Genomic DNA, 24969 nt, shown 5'->3' with positions numbered 1-24969 from the left:
CAACTATGGATCTAGCCGCCAGTCTGGAGACTGGAGGATCCACCTTGGGACACTGAGCCCAACCCTTGACAACGTCAGGGGGAAAGGGATAACGTGTGTCCTTAAGTCGCTTAGAAAAGCGCTTATCTGGACAAGCTCGGTGTTTCTGGACTGCCTCTCTGAAATCGGAGTGATCCAGGAACATACTCATTGTACGCTTGGGAAACCTAAAACGGAATTTCTCCTGCTGAGAAGCTGACTCCTCAATTGGAGGAGCTGGGGGAGAAAGATCCAACACCTGATTGATGGACACTATAAGGTCGTTCACTATGGCGTCCCCTTCTGGTGTATCTAGGTTGAGAGCGGCTTCAGGATCAGAGTCCTGATCTGCCCCCTCCGCTTCATCCTCTAGAGAGTCCCCCTGCTGAGACCCTGAGCAGTGTGATGAAGTCGAGGGAAGCTCCCAGCGACCCCGCTTAGGTGGTCTGGGACTGCGGTCCGTGTCAGAGACCTCACCTTGAGACCTATGAGTCACCCCAGGAGCACTTTGCTGCTCCAACCGCGGGGGGCCTGGGGTCAATGATTCAACAGTGCCTGGGGCCTGTGTTACAGGTCTGGACTGCAAAGCTTCTAGTATCTTAGCAGACCATTTATCCATAGTCTCAGAAAGTTTGTCAGCGAATACTGCAAACTCCGTCCCTGTCACCTGGACAGTGGCAGCTGGTGTTTCTACCTGGGCCGAGGGTCCCACTAGTGGCTGAGGCTCCGGCTGAGTAAGTACCATAGGTGCCGAGCATTGCACACAATGAGGGTAGGTGGAACCTGCAGGTAGCATAGCCGCACATGAGGTACAGGTTTCAAAGTAAGCCTGTGCTTTGGCACCCTTGCTATTTGCAGACGACATGCTGTTGTCTCCTCTGCGTACAATCTGGGAGGGTATATAGCCAAAAACCAGTGCGACCGTACAGAGTAAATGTATAGCATATAAACCTATATATATACACTTCGGCACCCAGGGGGGCCAGCACCTAGAAACAGGTGCGGCTTACCGACCGCCCAAAGCGGTTGTGTGACCACCAGATTCCCTGCCTGGATCTCCCAGAGCCGTTTGTCTCTCCTCTCTAGCTTCAGAAGTGCTGACAGGAATGGCTGCCAGCGTTCTGTGAGGAGGAGGGGGCCGTGGGCGTGCCCAAGAAAGTGCGGGAATCTGGTGTCCCACTGTGCTCAGTGAGGGGGGAGGAGGATACAAAGTATGCTCCAGCCCTCAGCGCTGACGTCCAGTGCAGCGTCCCTCCCTTCCCCTGACTGACAGGCCCGGGGGCGGGAATATGCGGTACTAGGCCGCAAAAGCCGGGGACTAAAGTTATAAGCGCGGCCGGCAAACAAGCGCGGTCAGCGCGGTAGTCCCGGCGCACTAACACACCCAGCAGTGCTGCAGCGTGTATGACACAAGCGCTCCATGCGCTGTCCCCAAGGGGACACAGAGTACCTCACAGTAGCAGGGCCTTGTCCCTGACGATACCCAGCTCCTGTCCAGCAGATTCCCCAGGGGCTGCGGAGGGAGCACGGTCCCAGTGTCTGGAGACCGATTAGGATCCCACTTCACCCAGAGCCCCTAGGGGATGGGGAAGGAAAACAGCATGTTGGCTCCTGCCTATGTACCCGCAATGGGTACCTCAACCTTAACCGCACCGCCGACCAGAGTGGGGTGAGAAGGGAGCATGCTGGGGGCCCTAGATGGGCCCACTTTTCTTCCATCCGAAATAGTCAGCAGCTGCTGCTGACTAAATTGTGGAGCTATGCGTGCATGTGTGCCTCCTTCGCACAAAGCATAAAAACTGAGGAGCCCGTGACTCACGGGGGGGTGTATAGGCAGAAGGGGAGGGGCTTTACACTTTTAAGTGTAATACTTTGTGTGGCCTCCGGAGGCAGAAGCTATACACCCAATTGTCTGGGTCTCCCAATGGAGCGACAAAGAAATAGGGAAACAAAATTCCAAGTGCAGTGAAATTGCAACAAAAGTGCAATGACATTATGGAGAGGGGCAGTGTGGGGGGAATATTATGGAAAGGGGCAGTGTGGGGAGAGGGATATTTTGTGCAGGAAGCACAGTAAGAGGCAATTATTTATTTAGGGGCACAGCATAAGAATGTATTTTTATTTATGGGCAGTATAATTATACTTTCTTTTTAAGGGAATTGTGTTGGGATGTGCTGTTGAAGGCAGAGAAGTGGGAAGTCTGGAGAGACAAACTCTGGGCATGAAATCTCACCATGGAGATTACTACTTGGAAACAAAAGGGACAGTAACAACTCCAATCAGAGAAAATATCGTTTCAGGTTCCTGGATGTGAATGTTTATTTGTGATACTAGGTGTCCTTATGGTTGGCTGCCTGATGATGGCTGGTAACAACTTCCAGCATCTCTTAACCATTGTTAAGGACATACTGGGAATTGTAGGTTCAAGCAATATAATTATATATGGGGGCTGACCTGACATTGCAAGTGATCGCTGCACTATGCTTAGTGCTGTATTCATCCACTAACAGTGGTTCTGATCTAAACAGGTAGCAATCCATAATATGTTTCATGGCTATGTTAAAACTTAATCTCAAATCTGTAAGTTTTGAGTCTTTTTTTGAGGAGGATTTGCTGAGTTTCTGCTCCTATTACTCAGTTTAAATTAGTGTGTGTTCAGACTGATTTATTTGGAGCAGAATCTCTCAGAATCCTCTTCAAATACTTAAAATGTGATTTTGGTGATGCATTAATGTACTAATTGGTGGTTCTGGTGATGTATTCATGTAAGTACCCTTTTAAAAAATTTTTTGCGGCCCTTGGGATTTGTTCAGTATGGCAATGTGGCTCATGGACCAAAAAATATTGTGGACACCTGATCTAAAGTTTTAAACTGCTTTGATCAGAGTCAATGTGGTGGTTGGTGACACCTCTATCTATCCCATAAACTACTTGTGCACATGTGATGTAAATATACGTCATACCTGTGTTCCCAAGGAGTTCAGCTGTGCCGTTTACACAGAGGCAGTCAGAGTTTTATCATGTACAGGTATGATACTATCACATTCAGGAAATTTACAGTGCTGTATTGGAGAAATGCAGATCTTGACCACTATAACAACTTTATTACTCCCAAAGGAGCCAAATGGATATCATCTAGTTACGTAATTTTTACCATATTTAGAAAAATTTCATAAAGACTAATATAATGACTGACCTGTTCTACATCTTTTTACGCTGTTTGGTTTCATAGAAGAAAAAGGAAATGAGGAAATGATCAGTCTGTAAGGATGGAAGATAAAAACACGAGTCACAAGAAAATAAAAACAGCTTCGACTATGGCTACACAGTGACTGTGACGTCAATTCTAAGACAAATCACGCAATGAGAAATATTTGTATGCAAATATTGTAGACTGCAATTTGGCTGAAAACCAAAAAAAATACCGTAGATTAATGTCATACATTAATATTGCACACATCTTACACTATAACCTATGGAGACAGTCACATGCTATCATCTTTCCTCCTCCCATAGCATTGTCACCTCTGTTGTACTGCCCCTCCCCCCAGTAGCTATCTGAAGATGTGCCAGTAATCACTTATGTCTGCTGTGCTCAGGGCATCTTGTACTTGCTTTGCAGCGAGATCATGGCTGTCATTATCTGTCTCACACTCACGATTTGTCTGCTCTGGGCTCCTCCTGTGTGAGTAGTAAGGACACCCTGCTCTAATCTCACTAAAGAGCCAATACAAATTGAGCACAACAGACATAAGTGATTACTAAAAGTGTCAGTACGAGCAGTGTGGGAGGAGGGGCGGTACAGCAGAGCTGACAGTGTTCGGCTATGTGCGTTTTTTTTTCTTGCGTTTTAACCTGCACCGTGTCAATGACAAAATGCATGCAAATTGCTTCACCAGCAGAGTCTATGAGAAGTCAAAATTTCCATCCACACGTTGCTTTTTTTTAGACAGTGTTTTGTTTGACAAATATTTGCGTAAAAAAAAGCAGCATGTCACTTCTTCATGGCGGTTTATGAACATTTTCCACCCATTGAAATGAATGAGGTGTGTCAAAACGCAACCAAAATGTTTAGCAGTGCGTGCGTTTGAACTGTATTTTGGTTCCATTTTGCATCCGTTCTTGTCAACAATAACGCAGGTCTCTCTCTGTCTCCGTCTCTCTCTGTCTCAGTCTCCCTCTCTCTCTCAGTTTCCCTCTCTATGTCTTAGTCTCGGTCTCTCTCTCTCTCTCTGTCGGTCTCAGTCTCTCTGTCTCAGTCTTGGTCTCTCTCTCTCTCTGTCGGTCTCAGTCTCTCTGTCTCAGTCTTGGTCTCTCTCTCTCTCTGTCGGTCTCTCTCTGTCGGTCTCTCTCTGTCGGTCTCTCTCTGTCGGTCTCAGTCTCTCTGTGTCTCAGTCTCTCTCTCTGTCGGTCTCTCTCTGTCTCAGTCTCCCTCTCTCTCTCAGTCTCCCTCTCTCTGTCTTAGTCTCAGTCTCTCTCTCTGTCGGTCTCTCTCGGTCTCAGTCTCTCTCTGTCTCAGTCTCCCTCTCTCTGTCTCTCTCTCTGTCTCCCTCTCTCTGTCTTAGTCTCGGTCTCTCTCTCTCTGTCGGTCTCTCTCTGTCTCAGTCTCTCTGTCTCAGTCTCTCTGTCTCAGTCTCTCTGTCTCAGTCTTGGTCTCTCTCTCTCTGTCGGTCTCTCTCTGTCTCAGTCTCTCTCTGTCTCAGTCTCTCTCTGTCTCAGTCTCTCTCTGTCTCAGTCTCTCTCTGTCTCAGTCTCTCTCTCTCTGTCTCCCTCTCTCTGTCTCCCTCTCTCTGTCTTAGTCTCGGTCTCTCTCTCTCTCTGTCGGTCTCTCTCTGTCTCAGTCTCTCTGTCTCAGTCTCTCTGTCGCAGTCTCTCTGTCGCAGTCTCTCTGTCGCAGTCTCTCTGTCGCAGTCTTGGTCTCTCTCTCTCTGTCGGTCTCTCTCTGTCTCAGTCTCTCTCTGTCTCAGTCTCTCTCTGTCTCAGTCTCTCTCTGTCTCAGTCTCTCTCTGTCTCAGTCTCTCTCTGTCTCAGTCTCTCTCTGTCTCAGTCTCTCTCTGTCTCAGTCTCTCTCTCTCTGTCTCCCTCTCTCTGTCTCCCTCTCTCTGTCTTAGTCTCGGTCTCTCTCTCTCTCTGTCGGTCTCTCTCTGTCTCAGTCTCTCTGTCTCAGTCTCTCTGTCGCAGTCTCTCTGTCGCAGTCTCTCTGTCGCAGTCTCTCTGTCTCAGTCTTGGTCTCTCTCTCTCTGTCGGTCTCTCTCTGTCTCAGTCTCTCTCTGTCTCAGTCTCTCTCTGTCTCAGTCTCTCTCTGTCTCAGTCTCTCTCTGTCTCAGTCTCTCTCTGTCTCAGTCTCTCTCTGTCTCAGTCTCTCTCTCTCTGTCTCCCTCTCTCTGTCTTAGTCTCGGTCTCTCTCTCTCTCTGTCGGTCTCTCTCTGTCTCAGTCTCTCTGTCTCAGTCTCTCTGTCTCAGTCTCTCTGTCTCAGTCTCTCTGTCTCAGTCTCTCTGTCTCAGTCTCTCTCTGTCTCAGTCTCTCTCTGTCTCAGTCTCTCTCTGTCTCAGTCTCTCTCTGTCTCAGTCTCTCTCTGTCTCAGTCTCTCTCTGTCTCAGTCTCTCTCTGTCTCAGTCTCTCTCTGTCTCAGTCTCCCTCTCTCTGTCTCAGTCTCTCTCTGTCTCCCTCTCTCTGTCTTAGTCTCGGTCTCTCTCTCTCTGTCGGTCTCTCTCTGTCTCAATCTCTCTGTCTCAATCTCTCTGTCTCAATCTCTCTGTCTCAATCTCTCTGTCTCAATCTCTCTGTCTCAATCTCTCTGTCTCAATCTCTCTGTCTCAATCTCTCTGTCTCGGTCTCTCTGTCTCGGTCTCTCTGTCTCGGTCTCTCTGTCTCGGTCTCTCTGTCTCGGTCTCTCTGTCTCGGTCTCTCTGTCTCGGTCTCTCTGTCTCGGTCTCTCTGTCTCGGTCTCTCTGTCTCGGTCTCTCTGTCTCGGTCTCTCTGTCTCGGTCTCTCTGTCTCGGTCTCTCTGTCTCGGTCTCTCTGTCTCGGTCTCTCTGTCTCGGTCTCTCTGTCTCGGTCTCTCTGTCTCGGTCTCTCTGTCTCGGTCTTGGTCTCTCTGTCTCAGTCTTGGTCTCTCTGTCTCAGTCTCCCTCTCTCTGTCTCAGTCTCGATCTCTCTCCCTGTCTTGGGCTCTCCCTCTCCCCTTCCTTCATACTCACCGATCACCGATGCGGCGTGGCTGTCACACTGCTCCCGCAGCTTCTCCTGCTTCTGAAAGTGCCGGACGCTCATTAAGCTCATCTCATGTTCACTGCTTCCCCCGCCCACCGGCGCCTATGATTGATTGCAGTCAGACGCGCCCCTACGCTGAGTAACACCTGTCTCACTACAATTAATCACAGCCGCCGGTGGGTGGGTCTATATCATGCAGTGAAATAATGAAAAATACAAACAAAAAAAACCGACGTTCGACCCCCCCCCCCCCCTCCTCAATTGATTCACAGCCAAGATAAAGCATCACAGCTTATGTCTGCTATTCTCAGAGTGGGGAGGCCTATCATTTTTAGGCTGACCTCCAGCGTAAAAATATCAGCCAGCAGCCACCCAGAATTGCCGCATCCATTAGATGCGACAGTCCCGGGACCCTACCCGACTCATCCCGATTCACTGGTGCAGTGGCAATCGGGGTAATAAGGAGTTAATGGCAGCCCATAGCTGCCACTAAGTCCTAGGTTAATCATGGCAGGCATCTATGAGACACCCCTCATGATTAATCTGTAAGTGAAAATAAATAAACACATACACCCAGAAATCCTTTATTTGGAATAAAAGAAAAAAAAAAAAAAAAAAAAACACAAAAAAAAACCCCACCCCCTTTCACCACTTTAGGTCCGTTGTAATCCACACGAGGTGCCACGTCTCTTCCAGCTCTGCTACATTGGAAGCTCACAGTGAGCAGCCATAGAGCACGACCGCTCGCTGTGGGCTCCACACAGCTACTGAAATGAGTCGCGCTTATCAGCGGTGACGTCACTCAGGTTACCCGCAACAACAGCTGGAGTCCTTCACCTGTGACAGCAAATCACCAGAGTGACTGAAGCGAGCCGTGCGATCAGCGGTGCCGTCACTCAGGTGATTTGCGGTTACAGGTAAGTCTTTCACCTGTGACTGCAAATCAGGCCACGACACAGAGATAGAGCCACGCGATGAGAATGAACTCAGGTGAAGCTCTGACGTCACAGCTGCAGGACCACACTACTGCCTGTGTCGTGGAACTGACCTCAGAGGTTCACCCGAGTTCATTCTCATCGCATGGCTCTGTCTGCTGTCCGCGGACAGTCATGCTATCTATTCTTTTTATCTATCCCTCTAGCTATCTATGTATTCTAGGTATCTACCAAATCCTATCCTATTTTATTTCTCCTTTAAAAACGCACCTGTCCAAAACTCAGCCCAAACGCAGGGAAAAACACAGTGAAAACGCATGTTTTTATCGTGTTTTTATGTCAAATGCAGTGTTTACATTTGTCAAGAGTATTTTGGACATAGCCTTAGGAAACCTGACAAGAGTGTTTGTAATGTGACAAAGCTGAACGCAACTGTGCTGCCCCTCCCCCTACAGGGACCTTACCTGAAAGATGTTAGTCATTTATGCTTTCTAATCATGGAGGAAGTTAGACCAGGAGATCAGTGTTGTATTATTACATCTCACACCTGCTCCAAATTATTCGGGTGGGAGGTGTTGTTTTTTTCCTACTGTGTTGCGTTATGATTAGTCAGCAGCATACAGGGAGAAGTACATGTGCCCTGTGAAAACTGTCCTGATAATACCCACTTGGACTTAAAAATAGTTAAAGTAGTAGTCTGATGTACAGTGGAACCTCGCTTAACGAGTAACCCAGTTAGCGAGTATTTCACTTAACAAGCAAAGCTTGCTGTAAGTTTGTAACTCGGTTTAAGCTTTGCTTTACAAGAAAAATACTCACCGCACACACTTCTGGTTCCATACATCCACCGCGCTCTAACCCACTCATGCAGTCCACACAAACACGCACAAACACACACAAGCACTCACAAACATGTGCACACACACACATATTATGCTCACCTTACCTTCCGTTCCATCGCCAGCCTCATGGTTCTTGTAGTTCGCCGCTACAGGAAGTGAATCCGGTAACCATCGCGACGAGGGAGGAACTTCCGCTGTCAGCCGCTACTTAAAGGCAGCGCGCTGGCCAATCAGAGGCAAGCGGCTCCTGCCTTTGACGTCAGCGCTCTGGCAGCGGAAGTTCCTTCCTCGTCGCGATGGTTACCTGATACACATCCTGTACCGGTGAACTGCAAGATCCAGGAGGCCGGCCATGGAACGGAAGGTAAGGTGAGCATAATATGTGTGTGTGCGTGTTTGTGTGTGCTTGTGTGTGTTTGTACGTGTTTGTACGTGTGTGGAATGGGACATTTAACAAGTTGTGGAACGAATAGTCTGCATTGTAATGATTTCCTATGGGAAATCTTGCTTTGCTGAATGAGTAACTTGGTTAACAAGCACACTCCCAGAACGGATGGTTCTCGTTAACCAAGGTTCCACTGTATATCTTATCTATTTTTACACTCCAAGTACATTTCATTCACTGTAAAACACCCTACAGTTCTCCCTATATTGCTATTCCTTAAATGGGTTTATTACTTCACTTCTTGTGACGTTTCGTTCGTGGTTCCACGGCGCTGAAAAAAGCTATTGGAGATGTGAGTGCAGCACCGGCATTCCGCTTCTATATCTGCTGTCGTACCTTCTAACTGGGAAACAAGACTTTGTTGGGGGTTGGTCATAGAGGCAGTGTGGGTGACACCAGCGCTGTCACACGGCTTCTATCATCTCCCTCAAATGAATTGTCATTAGGAAGTGGTGACAGAATCTGTGTGATACCAGCTCCGCCCCTGAAGACAATTAATTTGAGGGCAGTTCTGCCGTCTCTCACACTGTATCTATCTCCACCCCCTGATGTCTTGTTTCACAGTAGTGATGGTCAGTCTGGCTCTTTTTGGTGATCTGGCTAACATTGCACTGTTCACCGTATCTTTTAGTTCCTAAATAGATCTCTATTAAAGGGAACCTGTCATCAGAAATTTCGCCCAAAAGCTAAAAGCTTCCCCCTCTGCAGCTCCTGGGCTGCATTCTAGGAAGGTCCCTGTTATTATTGTGCCCCATGTGAGACCAAAATAAAGCCTTTATAAAGTTCTACCTTTTTGTATGCAGCTTCTGTAAATCTGACACGGGGGCGGGCTCTCTGCCGTCCGTTATTCTGCCCCCTGGTCCTGTATGCCGCCCCCATCGCTCCTTTCCATATCTGATGCACCGCCCACTGCTCCAGCCATCCCCGCGCATGCCCAGTGCCAGTCTCACGGGACTGAGCAGTGTGACCGCTGGTGACGTGTGCGCAGGCAAGTGATGATGGGCGGGACTGTGACTGTTATCAGCAAGTACCCGCCCATAATCTCGTGAGCGCGCAAACCTCACCAGCGGTCACACTGAGCTCAGTGTAGATGCTAGACTGTATGGGCTGCTTCCAGGGATGACGTCCCTTTGTCATGTGATAGGGGCGTGTTCAAAATACTATCACATGACAAAGGGACGTCATCCCTGGAAGCAGCCCATACAGTCTAGCATCTACACTGAGCTCAGTGTGACCGCTGGAGAGGTTTGCGCGCTCAAGAGATTATGGGCGGGTACTTGCTGATAACAGTCACAGTCCCGCCCATAATCACTTGCCTGCGCACACGTCACCAGCGGTCACACTGCTCAGTCCCGTGAGACTGGCACTGGGCATGCGCGGGGATGGCTGGAGCAGTGGGCGGTGCATCAGATATGGAAAGGAGCGATGGGGGCGGCATACAGGACCAGGAGGCAGAATAACGGACGCCAGAGAGCCCGCCCCCGTGTCACATTTACAGAAGCTGCATACAAAAAGGTAGAACTTTATAAAGGCTTTATTTTGGTCTCACATGGGGCACAATAATAACAGGGACCTTCCTAGAATGCAGCCCAGGAGCTGCAGAGGGGGAAGCTTTTAGCTTTTGGGCGAAATTTCTGATGACAGGTTCCCTTTAAAGGGGTTGTCCGACATAACAAAAATTTTTGAGTTTAAGCTAATCTGCGCTGTATTGTCATATTAATCACCCCTACATTGTTATTTTTTGTTTTCTAACTTTTGTTCCTCTTGAATTCACCCTTTATTCTCTGGAGCTTCTTGTTTACATTCAGCTCCAGCAAACTGACCACTTCCTGTGCAAAACCTCCCAGTCACAGCTGGCACCGCCCGGCCTCACTGTCCACTCCAGCCCCTCCCCAGTGTCCAGCCTCGCCCCCTGCACACACATTCCTTGTCAGTGTCAGTATATTCTGCCCCAGCATGTTATCACTACAGGGCAGGACACTACAGGGCAGGACACTACAGGGCAGGACACTACAGGGCAGGACACTACAAGACACTACAGGACAGGACACTACAGGGCTGCACATTACAGGACACTACAGGACAGGACACTACAGGACTGCACATTACAGGACACTACAGGGCAGCACACTACAGGGCAGGACACTACACGGCAGGACACTACACGGCAGGACACTACAGGGCAGGACACTACAGGGCAGGACACTACAGGACACTACAGGGCAGCACACTACAGGACAGGACACTACAGGGCACTACAGGACACTACAGGGCAGCACACTACAGGACACTACAGGGCAGCACACTACAGGACACTACAGGGCAGCACACTAGAGGACAGGACACTACAGGGCAGCACACTACAGGGCAGCACACTACAGGACACTACAGGGCAGCACACTACAGGACACTACAGGGCAGCACATTACAGGACAATACAGGGCAGCACACAACAGGACAGGACACTACAGGGCAGCACACTACAGGACAGGACACTACAGGGCAGCACACTACAGGGCAGCACATTACAGGACACTACAGGGCAGCACACTACAGGGCAGCACACTACAGGACACTACAGGGCAGCACACTACAGGGCAGCACACTACAGGGCAGCACACTACAGGGCAGCACACTACAGGGCAGCACACTACAGGGCAGCATTGCAAATAACAGCCCCACATCAGGCTCTGCATCCCACACCACATCAGGCTCTGCACCCCACACCACACCACATCGGGCTCTGCACCCCACACCACATCAGGCTCTGCACCCCACACATCAGGCTCTGCACCCCACACATCAGGCTCTGCACCCCACACCACATCAGGCTGTGCACCGCACACACACACACACACACACACACACACACATCGGGCTGTGCACCGCATACACACACACATACATACACACCCACCACCCCACCCCACCCCATAGGGAGTACATACTCACCCGTCCTTGGTCCCCCCCGCTCCTGCACGTTCGCGCGCTGTCTGTGCTCTGGCCATATCAGCACAGTAGTGACGTCACCGCTGTGCTGAAGAGAGCTCAGACAGCGTGCAGTGATGAGAAGCAACGCAACGCTCCCTCTCATCAGCGCTTTCAAATATACCGGCATCTGTGATCTGTGATGCCGCTATATTTGAATGTGTGATCCTGAGCAGGGGGCCCGGTGCTGGAGCTGACACCACGGCAGCCGCCGCCAGGCCCCTCCCCCAGGTCACAGACCCAACAGCAGTGCAGGGGGAGGTTGTGGGCAGAGTACGGGGTGCGGGGGAATGTGTGGGAGGGTGCAGGGAAGGGGGCGGTGACTCCTCGCACTGTACAGCCCAGCAGGGAGGCGACATGCTGTTTCCACATTTGCATGTCAACATGGCCCTGCCCATGTTGACATGAAATGACCGGAAGCAGCAAAATCGCGGCAGGAGCGGTCATATGACCACTCTGAGCCGGGGGAGAGGGGCTGACAGCAGGGCAGGTAAGTGGTCTCTATCTACTTACCTGCCCCAATGTAGCCCAATAGGGAAATAATAAAAAAAAGCAAATTAAGCCGGATAACGCCTTTAAATGTGTTCACCCTGGGTGAGCACATATTTAAAGGGAGCCTGTCACCACTTTCTTTGGCTGTAAGCTGCGGCCACCACCACAGGGCTCTAAGGCTACTTTCACACATCCGGTTTGAGCACTGCGGCTCAATCCGGCTGTGAAAACTATGCAACGGATGCGGCGAAAACACCGCATCCGTTGCATAAGTTTTTACATGCGGCCCGTCCGTTTTTTTCCGGTTGCGGCATGCTACTGAGCATGCGCAGTGGAAAAAACTGCATGCGGCGACCGGATGCGTTTTTTTCCGCATCGCGCCGCATCCGGCCTCCATATGTATGCATTGAAAAATGCGCCGCAGCGGCCGGATGCGGCGCGATGCGTTTTTTTTTTTGCCGGAGCAAAAAACGTTGCAGGGAACGTTCGCTCCGGCCGCGGCATCGGCTAAATCTGCCGCATGCGGCAAAAACCGGACTGAACGCAAGCCCCTGCGGCACAATACGGCACTAATGTAAGTCTATGCAAAAAAAAACGCAACCGGCGTTACAAAAGCCGGTTGCGGTTTTTCTGCAGAACGCCGTATTGTGCCGCAGAGCAAAAATCCGGATGTGTGAAAGTAGCCTTATATACAGCATTCTAACATGCTGTATATAAGAGCCCAGGCCGCTGTGAGAACATAAAAAACACTTTCTAATACTCGTCTAAACGGTCGCGCTGTGGTGGAATTGGGTCACGGAGGCGTCTCCGTTGTCCGGTGCCACCTCTTTCGGCCATCTTCGTCCTCCTTCTTCTGAAGCCGCAGTGCATGATGCGTCCGACGTCATCCACACTCGCCGGCATTCAGATCCTGAGCAAGGCAGATCAATGAATTGTAGTGCGCCTGCGCAGGACCGGCGAGTGTATGACGTAGAGGTGTCATGCACACAGGCTTCAGAAAGAGGACGAAGATGGCCGAAAGAGGCGGCGCCGGCACCGGACAACGGAGACGCCTCCGTGACCCAATTCCACCGCAGCGCGACTGTTAGGTAAGTATTCTAAAATGTTTTTTATGTTCTCACAGCGGCCTAGGCTCTTATGTACAGCATGTTAGAATGCTGTATATAAGAGCCCTGTGGTGGTGGCCGCAGCTTATAGCAAAAAAAAAGTGGTGACAGGTTCCCTTTAAGATTCAATTAATGCCGCCGAAACCCTGCAAACCCACTGCTCTGCCCCACCCACTTGCAACGGGCCAATTAAATTGTTGAATGGATGGGGTTTCATTCAGGTGGGCGGGGTTTGACAGCTGAACACCAGACTTTTCCACCCAGTGAGAGACATTAAGTGAATTTAGTGGCTCTCACTGGTGTGCCGGCTCCTATCGTTCATAGCAGGGTGCCGGCTCTTTGTATTGAATCGGTCGTGACCGAAACATCACAATTTCACATTTAGGCTATGTGCGCACGTGTGCGCTCTGCACCACACCTAAAAGGTGCGCTTCAGAGCGCAGCTGAAAAGCTGCGTTCTGAAGCGCATGGTGCCGGCAGAGAACGTGCGCTCTGCATGCTGCCTCTCCCTATAGACAGCATGCAAACCGCACGAAAGAAGTGACATGTCACTTCTTAGAACGCAGCGATTCGGGCAGCAGCCGAATCGCCGCGTTCTAATATGCCACTGGCGCACGGCTCCTGCACAATCTCCATAGACTGTGCAGGGGACGCAGGACGCATGCAGTTACGCAGCGGTGCAGAACGCAGCGTAACTGCATGCAATACGCACACGTGCGCACATACCCTTAGAAGCGGAGGTAGTGGAGACAGCAGCTGAGAGCCGGCGCTGCACTCACCTGCCCCACAACTTCTATTACCCAAGATGTCTTCAAAGGGCAGCGATGCAAAAAAACTTTTAAAACAAATTGAATCGCTCCTTTTTTCCAACACGTAAAAATAAAAACAACATATTTGGTATCCCTGTGTCTGTAAAACTCAGATCTATCAAAATATAAATGATTTAAACAGTACCGCAAATGCTGTAAAGAGAAAAAAATAAAAAATAAAAAACACCAGAACTGCTATTTTCAATCATAACAGCAGTCACCTCCAAAAAATCCAATAAAAAGAGATCATGTGCCACAAAATGGTATCAATAAATCGTTCACGGTGCAGAAAACAGACGGCGGGCTAACAAAATGGAAATAAGGTTTTAAACAATTTATATATATATTATAAAAACACAAATCGCCACAATTTTCAACTATAAAAAAAAAAACATTAAAAATGCAGCAAAAGAAACATAATACAAAAACCGTGTATAATATTCACTGTGAATAGAGGAAAGTATATGAAGCTGCACACTCTGAGGTAACTTTTTGTTCACTTGAGGTAAAATCTGACAGAATTTGCTTTCTCTGTACAGACCATGACACACGCAGTCATATTACACCAGTCTGAGGTAAATTCTCCTAACGAATGCACTTTTCTGATAGGGAACTATAATAATATATGTATTACTGTTTCTTAGAGACAAAACTCCTTCCCCTGCCAGTGTCAGACATCGCACGTGTGAATAACAACCTGAGGAGGCTCCGCTCGGGGGAGGCGTCGTGTCACGGTGACACAAAATGGCGGCACCTCCCTCTCCAGTCACAGCGACAAATCCCGCCTTTTCTCAGCCCTCACGTCAACAACAAGAACCGCCTTCTCTCCGCCCATAGGGACAGCCTCCGACGGCTCATTGGTGGATATCTCCTCACACCTTCTAGCTTCCACCAATAGAACCTGGCTCCGCCTCTCTCATGTGACATTGTTGCTGGGCAGACGGTTTTGAGGGAGTTAGAAGAAAAAAAAAAAAAGATCAAAACAAAAACAGAGTTGGGCAGAAGCTGAACGAGGTGAGTGCGGGACGTGCGCTGCTGTGAGGGGGTCCCTGTCAGTGGGGCGACTGCTGCTCGGCTAAGAGGATGGTCTTTGCTGTGGGGGGCTCCTGCTGCTGTGAGGGGCTCGGCGGCGGCTGCAGGAGTGCTGCTCAGCTATGAGGGGGGTCGCTGTTAGGGGGGCTGCTGCTCGGCTATGAGGGGTTTTGCTGCTGTGAGGGGGTCTCTGCTGAGGGGGTTCTCTGCTGCTGTGAGGAGGGGGTCTCTGCTGAGAGGGTCTCTGATGAGAGGGGGGCGTTCTCCTTTGCTGCTTCATGGCTGCAGTCAGTGCTCTGTTGTGTACATGAAGGGGGTGTGCCGCCACCATGATGTCCTGTCACTGCTGTACATCAGCCGCCTGCCTTGTGTATCAGCCTGCCTGTGAATATATATATATATATATATATATATATATATATATATATATATATATATATATATATATATATATATATATATATATATATATATACACACACACACACCCCCCCCCCGTGGTGGAACTAAAAGTCCCAGCAATCACCTACCATTTAACCCCTTCCCTCTGCGGCCTTTTTCATTTTTGCGCTGCTGAAAGCCATAACTTTTTTTCCTTTTTTTGCATCTCCCTTTTTTTTTTTTTAATTTTATTTATTTTTTTTGTTTTTACTGCATAAGTTGTAGCTTTGAATGAAGTTGTCCATTTTACCGTATAATGGCTAAAAAAACCCAAAAAACGTAAATAAATCCTGAGTGCGGAGAACTGGTGATAAATACCACGGCTCTGGCCGGGTTATTCTGGTACTGAACCTGTGCCGATATTCAGTGGTGATAAAAACTCAGACGTTTGTAAATAAAATTAAAATAAATATTTAGCTTGTCACTATTTTCTGAGACCCTCACCTTGTTTTTTGGTCCATGGTGCCGTATGAGGCCCATTGTGCCTACAATAACCTTCAGTCCTATACATCACTGCGCAACCAGCTCTGACCTCACCTGTTGTACCCTCACCACTTCCCTGTAGACTGTGAGCCCTCGCGGGCTGGGTCCTCTCTCCTCCTGTAGACTGTGAGCCCTCGCGGGCTGGGTCCTCTCTCCTCCTGTAGACTGTGAGCCCTCGCGGGCTGGGTCCTCTCTCCTCCTGTAGACTGTGAGCCCTCGCGGGCTGGGTCCTCTCTCCTCCTGTAGACTGTGAGCCCTCGCGGGCTGGGTCCTCTCTCCTCCTGTAGACTGTGAGCCCTCGCGGGCTGGGTCCTCTCTCCTCCTGTAGACTGTGAGCCCTCACGGGCTGGGTCCTCTCTCCTCCTGTAGACTGTGAGCCCTCGCGGGCTGGGTCCTCTCTCCTCCTTTACCAGTCTGTTTTGTACTGTTAATGATTGTTGTACTAGTTTGTATGTATACCCTTTTTCACTTCTAAAGCGCCATGGAATGCTATCATAATAAATAATAATTTTGACCGTTTCGCCCATTTTCCGCTCTGACCCGTCGTTATTAGCACAGTTTTGGGATAGATACTTTAGCTTTTTGACTTTTGGTGCGGCGATTGGGAAACGGCAGTTTTTGTGATTGGTTTTTTTTTTTATTTTTTTTTGCTTTATGGCATATAACTTAAGGCTACATGCGCACGCTGCTTTTTTTCCTGCTTTTTTGCTGCTTTTTTGGCTGCAGTTTTGTCAGCAGAACTTTCTGACATCTGACTTCCCAGCAAAGTCTATGAGAAGTCAGATTTGTCATGCGCACATTGCAGTTTATTTGTCAGCGTTTTTTTTGTCAAAAGTTTGTGACAAAAAAAATGCAGCATGTTCATTCTTCCTGCGTTTTTGTCAACATTTGTCACCCATTGAAATCAATGAGGGCATCAAAAACGCAGGAAAAATACATGCTAATCAAAAGTGGTGCATTTTACCTGCCTTTTACCTGCGTTTTTGGTACCAAAAACGCAGGTGATTTGTCAGGAAGTGAGGTCAGGCAAGTGGTCCCGTCCCGTCCTCCATGTGTTCCCCGAAGTACCGCTGTCCCCAGGGGAGATGATGTGGAGGACGGGACTATCAGCAGCGGCGGCAGCGAGAGGGAAAAATCAATGTTTTCAGCTGCCAATGTCCATCCCCCTCTTGCTGCTGCCGCTGATAGTCCCGTCCTCCACGAGTTCCCCGAAGTACCGCTGTCCCCGCACAGGGGAGATGATGGACCCCTCTCACCGCCACCGCTAAAAGTCCCGTCCTCCACGCTCCTGTCAGCTCCACGCAGTAGCGCGATCAGCTGAGCTGTCACTGAGGTTACTCGCGGCCACCGCTGGATGCAGCGGTGGCCGCGGGTAACCTCGGTGACAGCTCAGCTGATCGCGCGGCTGTCTTCATTTGCTGCATGGAGGTGACCGGAGCGGCGGTGTGTGCTGCTTCTCCGGTCACCTCCATGCAGCACAGCTGGATGCGGCGCTGGACCATCCTGGATTACGCCGGACATGGAGGGCTTTGTCGGGGTTAATAAATTGGTAATGAGGGAATGTGTTTGTGTTTTTTATTTTAATAAAGGATTTTTTCTGTTGTGTGTGTTTATTTTCTGTAATTTACAGATTAATCATGGAGGGTGTCTCATAGACGCCTGACATGATTAATCTAGGATTTAGTGGCAGCTATGGGCTGCCAATAACTCCTTATTACCCCGATTTGCCAACGCACCAGGGTAAATCGGGAAGAGCCGGGTACAGTCCCAGAACAGCCGCATATAATGTATGCGGCAATTCTGGGCGGCTGCTGACTGATATTGTTAGGCTGGGGGGCTCCCCATAACGTGGAGCTCCCCATCCTGAGAATACCAGCCTTCAGCCGTATGGCTTCATCTGGCTGGCATTAAAATTGGGGGGGACCGCACGCCAGTTTTTTTTAATTATTTATTTCTAATTTTTTTTTTTTCAATTCAACAAGCTTTATGGGCTTGTTTGAACTGAAAAATACATGAAACAATTGTTGACAAAACTGCAGCCAAAAACGCACCAAAAAAGCAGCAAAAACGCACCAAAAAAGCACCTACATTTTTTGTGACATTTCCAGGCTCTCTCTGACAAGGTGCAGTTTTGGCTGCAGTTTGTGAACACGAAAAAGAAGCAGCGTGCGCATGTAGCCTAAGGGTTAAATTATTTTCACAGATCAGACTTTTATGGACGTATGTTACTTTATTTGAAGAGGGGGTCTGAAGTATTTTTATTTTATTTTTTTCCACAATATGTATTTATTTTATTTTATAACCTTTCAGTCTTTTTTTTTAGTTCCTTCGTGGACTTGACCATCCCATCACTTATGCTGTACGGTGCAGTCCCGCTGTATGTAACTAAAATTACGCTCTCCGGTGAAGGTCTGTCTGAGGCTGGGCCTAGGTGGTGACAATGTGGGTTTTCAGTAGGTCCCCAGCTGCCATTGTTGTCCCCCAGAAGCCAGTGGATTGACACCTTGGCAATATTGTGCCTTAATTGTCACTGTCTGATATGGAAAGTGGCCATTAAGGTGTTAAACAGCCGTGATCGGAGGTCAGTCTGGTCTTTACTATTAGAGATGTATAACTGTCCACAGTCAATGTAAGAAGGGAAGGGTTAATGCCAGTTTAGTCCCCCCTCATATCTTGTAGAACTACAATTCCCAGCGTGTCATTGAGTATAATAGCATTAGCACAGTGTATCGGTCTGCTGATTGCTTTGTCATTTTCCGCTCTTGCAGGTCTGTGAGCTGTGACCGTTTCCAGAGCCGATTTGTAAAAACCAGTGAAAATATTGTTGTCTTTAGCAGTCGGATTACAGCTCTTGTCTTGCATAAAGCTGCAGCCAGATTGGTTGCTATAGGCAACAGTTTCACTTTCTTCTTGCACAGATTTAAAGAAATCCTCACTGCGTTCTGAGACTGTCACAAGTTTTGCTTGACTTTCCCCATTTTCTACTGGGAAATTGTAAGACTTTGTGCAGACTTGTCCTGTGTCTGATCTCATACACTGCTGTATCTATAGACAGTCTGCAATATACTGTGAACTACAACTCCCAGTGTACACAGCCTGTCAGGAGATGCAGGAGTGTAAACGGTTAGCTGTAGAGGCGCAGGTTGTACATGTTATACAGTCTGTTTATATGAGTAGAAGTGATCAAGGGGCAACAGGCGGCGCATGTCTCCTGGATATCACATGTGAGATGGTGAATGATCTGTACAAGCACAGGTTAGAGGGATGCTTATAATCAACTGGTATCTAATAATACAAGTACATGCCCCTTCTGTACCAGACTCTGATCTCAGCTACGCTATACGGAGAAAAGTATGTGCCCCCCCCCTCCCCATATTACACCTACGGGAGCTTGTCTGACCTTGCACTCTACAGCCATAGACAATAAAAGGACCTGTCACTTGGTTCCTGCTGCTCAATCAACATGAATCTGAGCCCGGTTGTACGACTGCAGACAGGTATACTGTCCTCTGGAAAGCTTCTGCTTTTCACATCACTTTTCTAGATGATTGACAGGTGTCTACCACAGACCCGTGGAAGCCTAATCAATAGGCGAAACGGCCGTCGTCCATAGCAGGAGCTGGCATACAGGTTGCCTCCAGCTTTTTACCTTGCACCTGGTTGAATAAAGTTTCCAGCACAGCGAAGGATTGCGGTCCTTTTTCTTACCTTATCTACCACAGCAAGAGACCTAACGGTTACCTACAGCAGGGGTGATGCTGGACTAGTCCCATCCTCAGCCGGATCTTACACCAGAGCATTTCAGAGATATTTCTGGTTGTGATCAGCGTCTGATTCAAACTACCCGTGGTTTGGGAAGCATGAACCAGGTGACAGGTTGTTGTTAGGGTTTTTGCAAATGTTGAGGTTATGAAGCAATTTTTTTTTTTTTTCATGCAAGGCCTTGTGCCCTCGTTGCTTTTTTTTCAAGCTTTTTATTTTTCCCCTTGCTTTTAATCTATAAAAGCAAGAAAAAAAGCAGCCCAGTAAAGTCTATGAGAATCCTCACTTGCTGCTTATTTTTTCCTTGCAGTTTTTGTTGCTGAAAAAAAAGCAGCATGTCAATTGTTTCTGCTATTTATTTATTTTCCACGTGTTTTCCCATCTCAATAGATGAAATGCATACTTTTTTTCAGCAGCTTTGTTTCCTGCCAAAACATGCTTTTTTTTTTTTTGGTGCAGAAAAAAAAAATCTATGTGGGCACATGGTCTAAAAAAAACCCTGTTTCAGTACCATCAAAGTGAATTATATTTCTGAGATCTTGTGCACATGCTGCCTTTTTTATTTGTATATTTTAATCATAAATAGGTTCTTTTTAATCGTTAACTCGTCAATTCTTTGCAGCATTTTTTTACCCATTCAAATGAATGCATACAAAATGTATCAAACTAAAAATGTATCAAAACCACATGTATTGTATGCTTTGTTTTTCATACCAAGAGATGTGTTGTTAGTGCAGAAATGTTTGCTGCGAATAGTCTATCTATGTGTGCACATAGCCTTGCAGAGGTTGTCTGCTGGAAGCAAGTTATCGCCTATCGGCAAGATGGGTGATGGGACCGTGTGCACACATTGATCATTTGCAGCAGATTTTTCTGCACTGAGGGTATGTGCGCACGTTGCTTTTTACCTGCTTTTTACCTGCTTTTTTGCTGCTTTTTCTTCTGCGCTGTTTAATGCCAAAATGGATGTGTTCTTCTATTCAAGCAAAGTCTATGGGAATTTGGGTTTCTTGTTCACACTATGTTGTTCAAAATGCTGCCTTTTTGAGGCAGAACTTTGGTCAAAAACTCAGCTTTTCAAAGAAGCAACATGTCAATTGTTTTTGCCATTTGGGTTTTGCACTGCAAAGCTGAGTTTTTGACCAAAGTTCTGCCACAAAAAGGCAGCATTTTGAACAACATAGTGTGAACAAGAAACCCAAATTCCCATAGACTTTGCTTGAATAGAAGAACACATCCATTTTGGCATTAAACAGCGCAGAAGAAAAAGCAGCAAAAAAGCAGGTAAAAAGCAGGTAAAAAGCAACGTGCGCACATACCCTAAAAAGGAGTTTGGCAGAAAAAATGTAGTGCACCATACGTGTGGTTTTAATAAGATTTATTTTATTTATATAGCACCAACGTATTCCGCAGCACTTTACAATTAAAAGGGGAGATATTTATACTATATCCGATAATACAGAATAAAACAATTCAACAGAAACCAAAATGAGTGGTGTTCCTGCTCGCAAGCTACGATCTATGGGCAAATAGGGGAGGCACAAAAAGTAAAGGGTTAAAAGTGCTTGAATTGTATGATCCAGCCATCAACATAAGGGATTCATATATTGTTGCATGAACTGGTCACCAGCCAATATATCTAAAAGTACAGATACAGAGGGCAATTAAGTGCATAGTGGGTATATAAACAGATGATAAAAAGGATCAGATTTTGACGAAATTATTGTATGGACAAAATGGGAATAGTTAGAAAAGTGAGGTGATAAACTGCATTCCTTTAGACTAAGCTAAGTGCACGCTTAAAACTGGGTATTATTAATTAAGCAAATTGTCCTGGGTAGTGCATTCCAGAGAATTGGCGCAGCTCACGAGAAGTCTTGGAGATGGGAGTGGGAGGTTCAGATTATAAAGAATGACAGTCTTATGCCCTGTGTGCACGAGAAAAAAGGATTTTTTCGCAAGAAATTTCTTGAGCCTGAAAGATTAGCACACTTGCATTCAAAAAACGCACCTATAACGCATGCATTTTTTTACGCGTTTTTGATGCGTTTTTTCCGCAGGTTGGTCCCTGCGGGTTTTTTACCATTATCTATGGCAAAAAACGCAGGTGCCTGCAGAAAAGTAGTGACATGCTCATTCTTTTTCTCAAGAAATTCTGCAGAAAGAATGTTCTTGAGTAAAAAATGCAGTGTGCGCACAACTATTTTTTTATTTATTTTTTTTTTTTTTTTACATATGTTTTGCTGGGGAATGTCTGCAGAAAGGTTACAACCATTTTCTCAAGAAATTTCTGCAGCGAACACGTAAAAAAAAAAGGCAGGTAAAAACGTAGTGTGCGCACAGGGCCTTAGGTCACTAGCGGAACAGAGGGCACGGGTAGGGTGATACAGGGATGAGGAGGATATGTAGGGCGGTGCAGAACTGTGGAGAGGACGGGTGGGATGATAGACAGAGAGGAGGGAGATGTATGGGGGAGCAGAACTGTGGAGAGCTTTGTGAGTGACAGCGAAAAGGTTATATTGTGCTCTGTAGCATATGGGCAACCAGTGCAATGACTGGCTCAAGGTAGAGGCATTGTTGTAACTGGAGGAATTTGGCCCTGGCTGCTGAATTCAGGATTGATTGGAGAGGGGTGAGTATAGTAAGGCTAGGGCCCCACTTTGCGTTCATCTATTTGGAGTTCTAAACGCACGTTTTGGGCTTAATTGATTTGACCAAAGTTGCCTTTTTCAGAAATTTAGCGCTGAAAACGCATGCGTATTTACCGCGTTTTAGATGCGTTTTCAGCGCTTTTTACCTGCTTTTGCACCTGTGTTTTCATAGATGCGTTTTGAACATCAAGACACTGCTAAATAAAGTTTAAATAGTCAAACTCAATGAAAAAATTTGAAAAAAACGAAACAAATCTATATTTTTGTGAAAAATAATGAAAATAGATTAATTTAATGAAATTATAGCGGTAATATATTTATTTGAAAAATTGCATTAATTTATTTAATTTTGTCGGACTATGTGTGTGTGTAAAGGGACATATGAAATCATTATTTTAATGTCCAAAAAGCATGTGTTTTGGTAGTCCAAAATGCATGTTTTCTGCACGTAAAACGCAGAAATTTGATGGAATCTTGGTTTTTGCCATTTGTCATAGACTTCAATGTTAGCAAAACGCACCCAAAATGTCAAAAACAACTGCCATGCTGCTTCTTTGAACGCATGGTTTTTGCCACAAAATATGCAAATTAAACGCAGCGTTTTAAAACGCAAAGTGCGGTCTGAAAATCCCCATTTTCCATAGACTTTGCTGGAAAATCAGAACACATGCCTTTTGGCATGAAAAAGGTGCTTCTCAAAACGGACAAAAAAAGCACCAAAAACGCAGGTGGAAACGCAAAGTGGGGCCCTAGCCTAAGAGGGAGACCAATTAGTAGAGCGTTGCAATAATCCAGACGAGAATGCATGAGTGACAGGCTTTGTACTCACGGTGTGTTTTTGCCTTGCAGATTTTCAAAAATCAGCAAGGATATCCTGATTATAGCAAAGGCTACAAGAATTCTGAAGTGCAGTGCACACGTTCAGGATTATTTCCTTGCAGATTTTGTTGCAGAAAAAATCTGCAGCATGTCGATTCTTTTTTTTTTTTTCGTTTTTTTTCCTGTTTTCACCATTGAAAAAAAAAACCCAGCATTAAAAAAAAGCATAAAAAACGCACGTTTTTCCCCCCAGTGTTTTTCCTGTCAGAACATGCAGATTGTCTGCAACGTGTGCACATAGCTTGAGTTTTTGCAGAGTCAATGGTAAGAAAAGGTTGAATTCTTAAGATATTTTTGAGGTGGAGGTGACATGAGTGATAGGATGTAGGGAGTGAAGGAGAGATAATAATTATTTTTTTTTTTTATACTATTTAACTTGCGTTTTTTACCCAAATATTTGAAAGTATGACACATGCGGCAAAAACATTTAATGACTTTATAACGGAGACTAGGAAAAAGATCGCTTTGATAACATTTTGCAAGGAAAAAAGTAGCATGTGTGATGAGCATGAGATCGCACAAGTCTCATTCATTTTGCTGGTGCTGTAAAACATTGTTTTTGTTTGCAGTATTTTTCATTGCATGAAAAAAAATAAATGCTCAATACAGTATGTGCAAAAGCCCTTCCTTGTTGATTCATGGGGTCCGACCGCCGGGACCCACAGCAATCAGCAGGATGGGGAATGGAACCGCAGTGCACACGCTCGACCGCCGCTCCAGTCAGTCCCTATTTGGCTGGACTCAGCTTTTTCTAGCATCCTTATAGAAGATGAATGGATCACTGTCAAGCACCTGATCTGCCTCACTATTTTATAATGGGGATTAAAGTTCCCCGGCAGGGATAACAAAAAAATTCTCAATCTGGCAATTCTTCTACCGATCAGTCATTTCACTGGGCAATCCCTTATTATGGGGATAGTCCCTCTGTAGCCACAGCTCTCACTCTTCTGGGAAGGATTTCTAGCAGATTTTACAGGAGTCTGTGGGGAATTTTGCAACTTCATCCAGAAGAGCATTTGCAGAAACTTTGTAAATTTGCTTTAATCAGTTTGGACGTTTTATCACATGTGATCGTCTGGTATTCGCAGCTGCACGCATGTGTCAGGGATCAGCAGGTGCTGTAATCATGAATTGTGAACGGAATGATACATTTATGTTAATGAGGGATTAGGAGAGAGGACAGCGATGTGCTAGTCAGGGCTCACTCACACATCCTTCTTTTTGCCGGTTTCGCGGATCCGGCGCGCTCCCGTACAGTGAATACAGTACAATGACAGCGCTGTAACTTCCGGGTCACATGCGCCGGTCACATGACAGCACGTGACTGGCGCTTGTTGCGCTGTCATTGTACTGTATTCACTGTACGGGAGCGCGCCGGATCCGCAAAACCGGCAAAAAGAAGGATGTGTGAAACTGGCCTCATACACACGGGAGGGTGGAGAGGCAAGTGTATCCACTAGACCGCACAGCTTACAAGATTCCATGGTAGCTATAAAGGATAACAGGGAGAACTATGTCATATGTGTTCCCCCAAGTGGCCGAGCAGGACGTACTCCTTAGCAGACAGCGTGAGTCTACTATAGTGTTGGAGCTGTTCAGTGGAGCAATAGCCCAAGCTGGCAGCTAATCAAGAAATAACATCTGGAACTCCATTCTGAGTCTGAACTGGGTGCAAAAACCTAAAAAAATCTACACTATATGGAGAGAAGGTATGCACACCAGTGACTATGTAAGGGCGGCTTCTCACTTGCGAGTTTCTCGCAGTAGAGCAATGCGAGAAAAACTCGCATTGGAATCGGACACATGTTAGTGAATGATTCAGCTCTCATCTGCGATTTTTTTTTTTTTTATTTTTTTTTTTTTTTTTTTCTC

General features: G+C 46.9%; 1 protein-coding gene and 1 long non-coding RNA gene across 4 annotated transcripts in view; one reads left to right on the top strand and one right to left on the bottom strand.

Moving 5' to 3' along the window:
- LOC142310648 (uncharacterized) overlaps positions 1–14616 on the bottom strand; it is a 480440-nt gene extending 465824 nt beyond the window's left edge. For all 3 annotated transcript variants that reach the window (XR_012754199.1, XR_012754200.1, XR_012754201.1), the window contains exons 1-2: positions 14547–14616; positions 3215–3279 (exon numbers count right to left, since the gene is read on the bottom strand). This is a non-coding gene — a long non-coding RNA (uncharacterized LOC142310648). The remainder of the gene's footprint in view (positions 1–3214; positions 3280–14546) is intronic.
- A 149-nt stretch (positions 14617–14765) lies between these two features.
- The window catches only part of PDCD4 (programmed cell death 4), a 102431-nt gene continuing 92227 nt past the window's right edge, over positions 14766–24969 (top strand). The window contains exon 1 of the mRNA XM_075348224.1: positions 14766–14863. The gene's annotated coding sequence lies outside the window, so the exon portion shown is untranslated. The remainder of the gene's footprint in view (positions 14864–24969) is intronic.

Source organism: Anomaloglossus baeobatrachus, chromosome 5 (assembly GCF_048569485.1).
Source record: "Anomaloglossus baeobatrachus isolate aAnoBae1 chromosome 5, aAnoBae1.hap1, whole genome shotgun sequence".
Lineage (NCBI taxonomy): Eukaryota > Metazoa > Chordata > Amphibia > Anura > Aromobatidae > Anomaloglossus > Anomaloglossus baeobatrachus.
The sequence above is the reverse complement of the archived record's forward strand: the minus strand, read 5'-3'. Positions and strand labels throughout refer to the sequence as shown.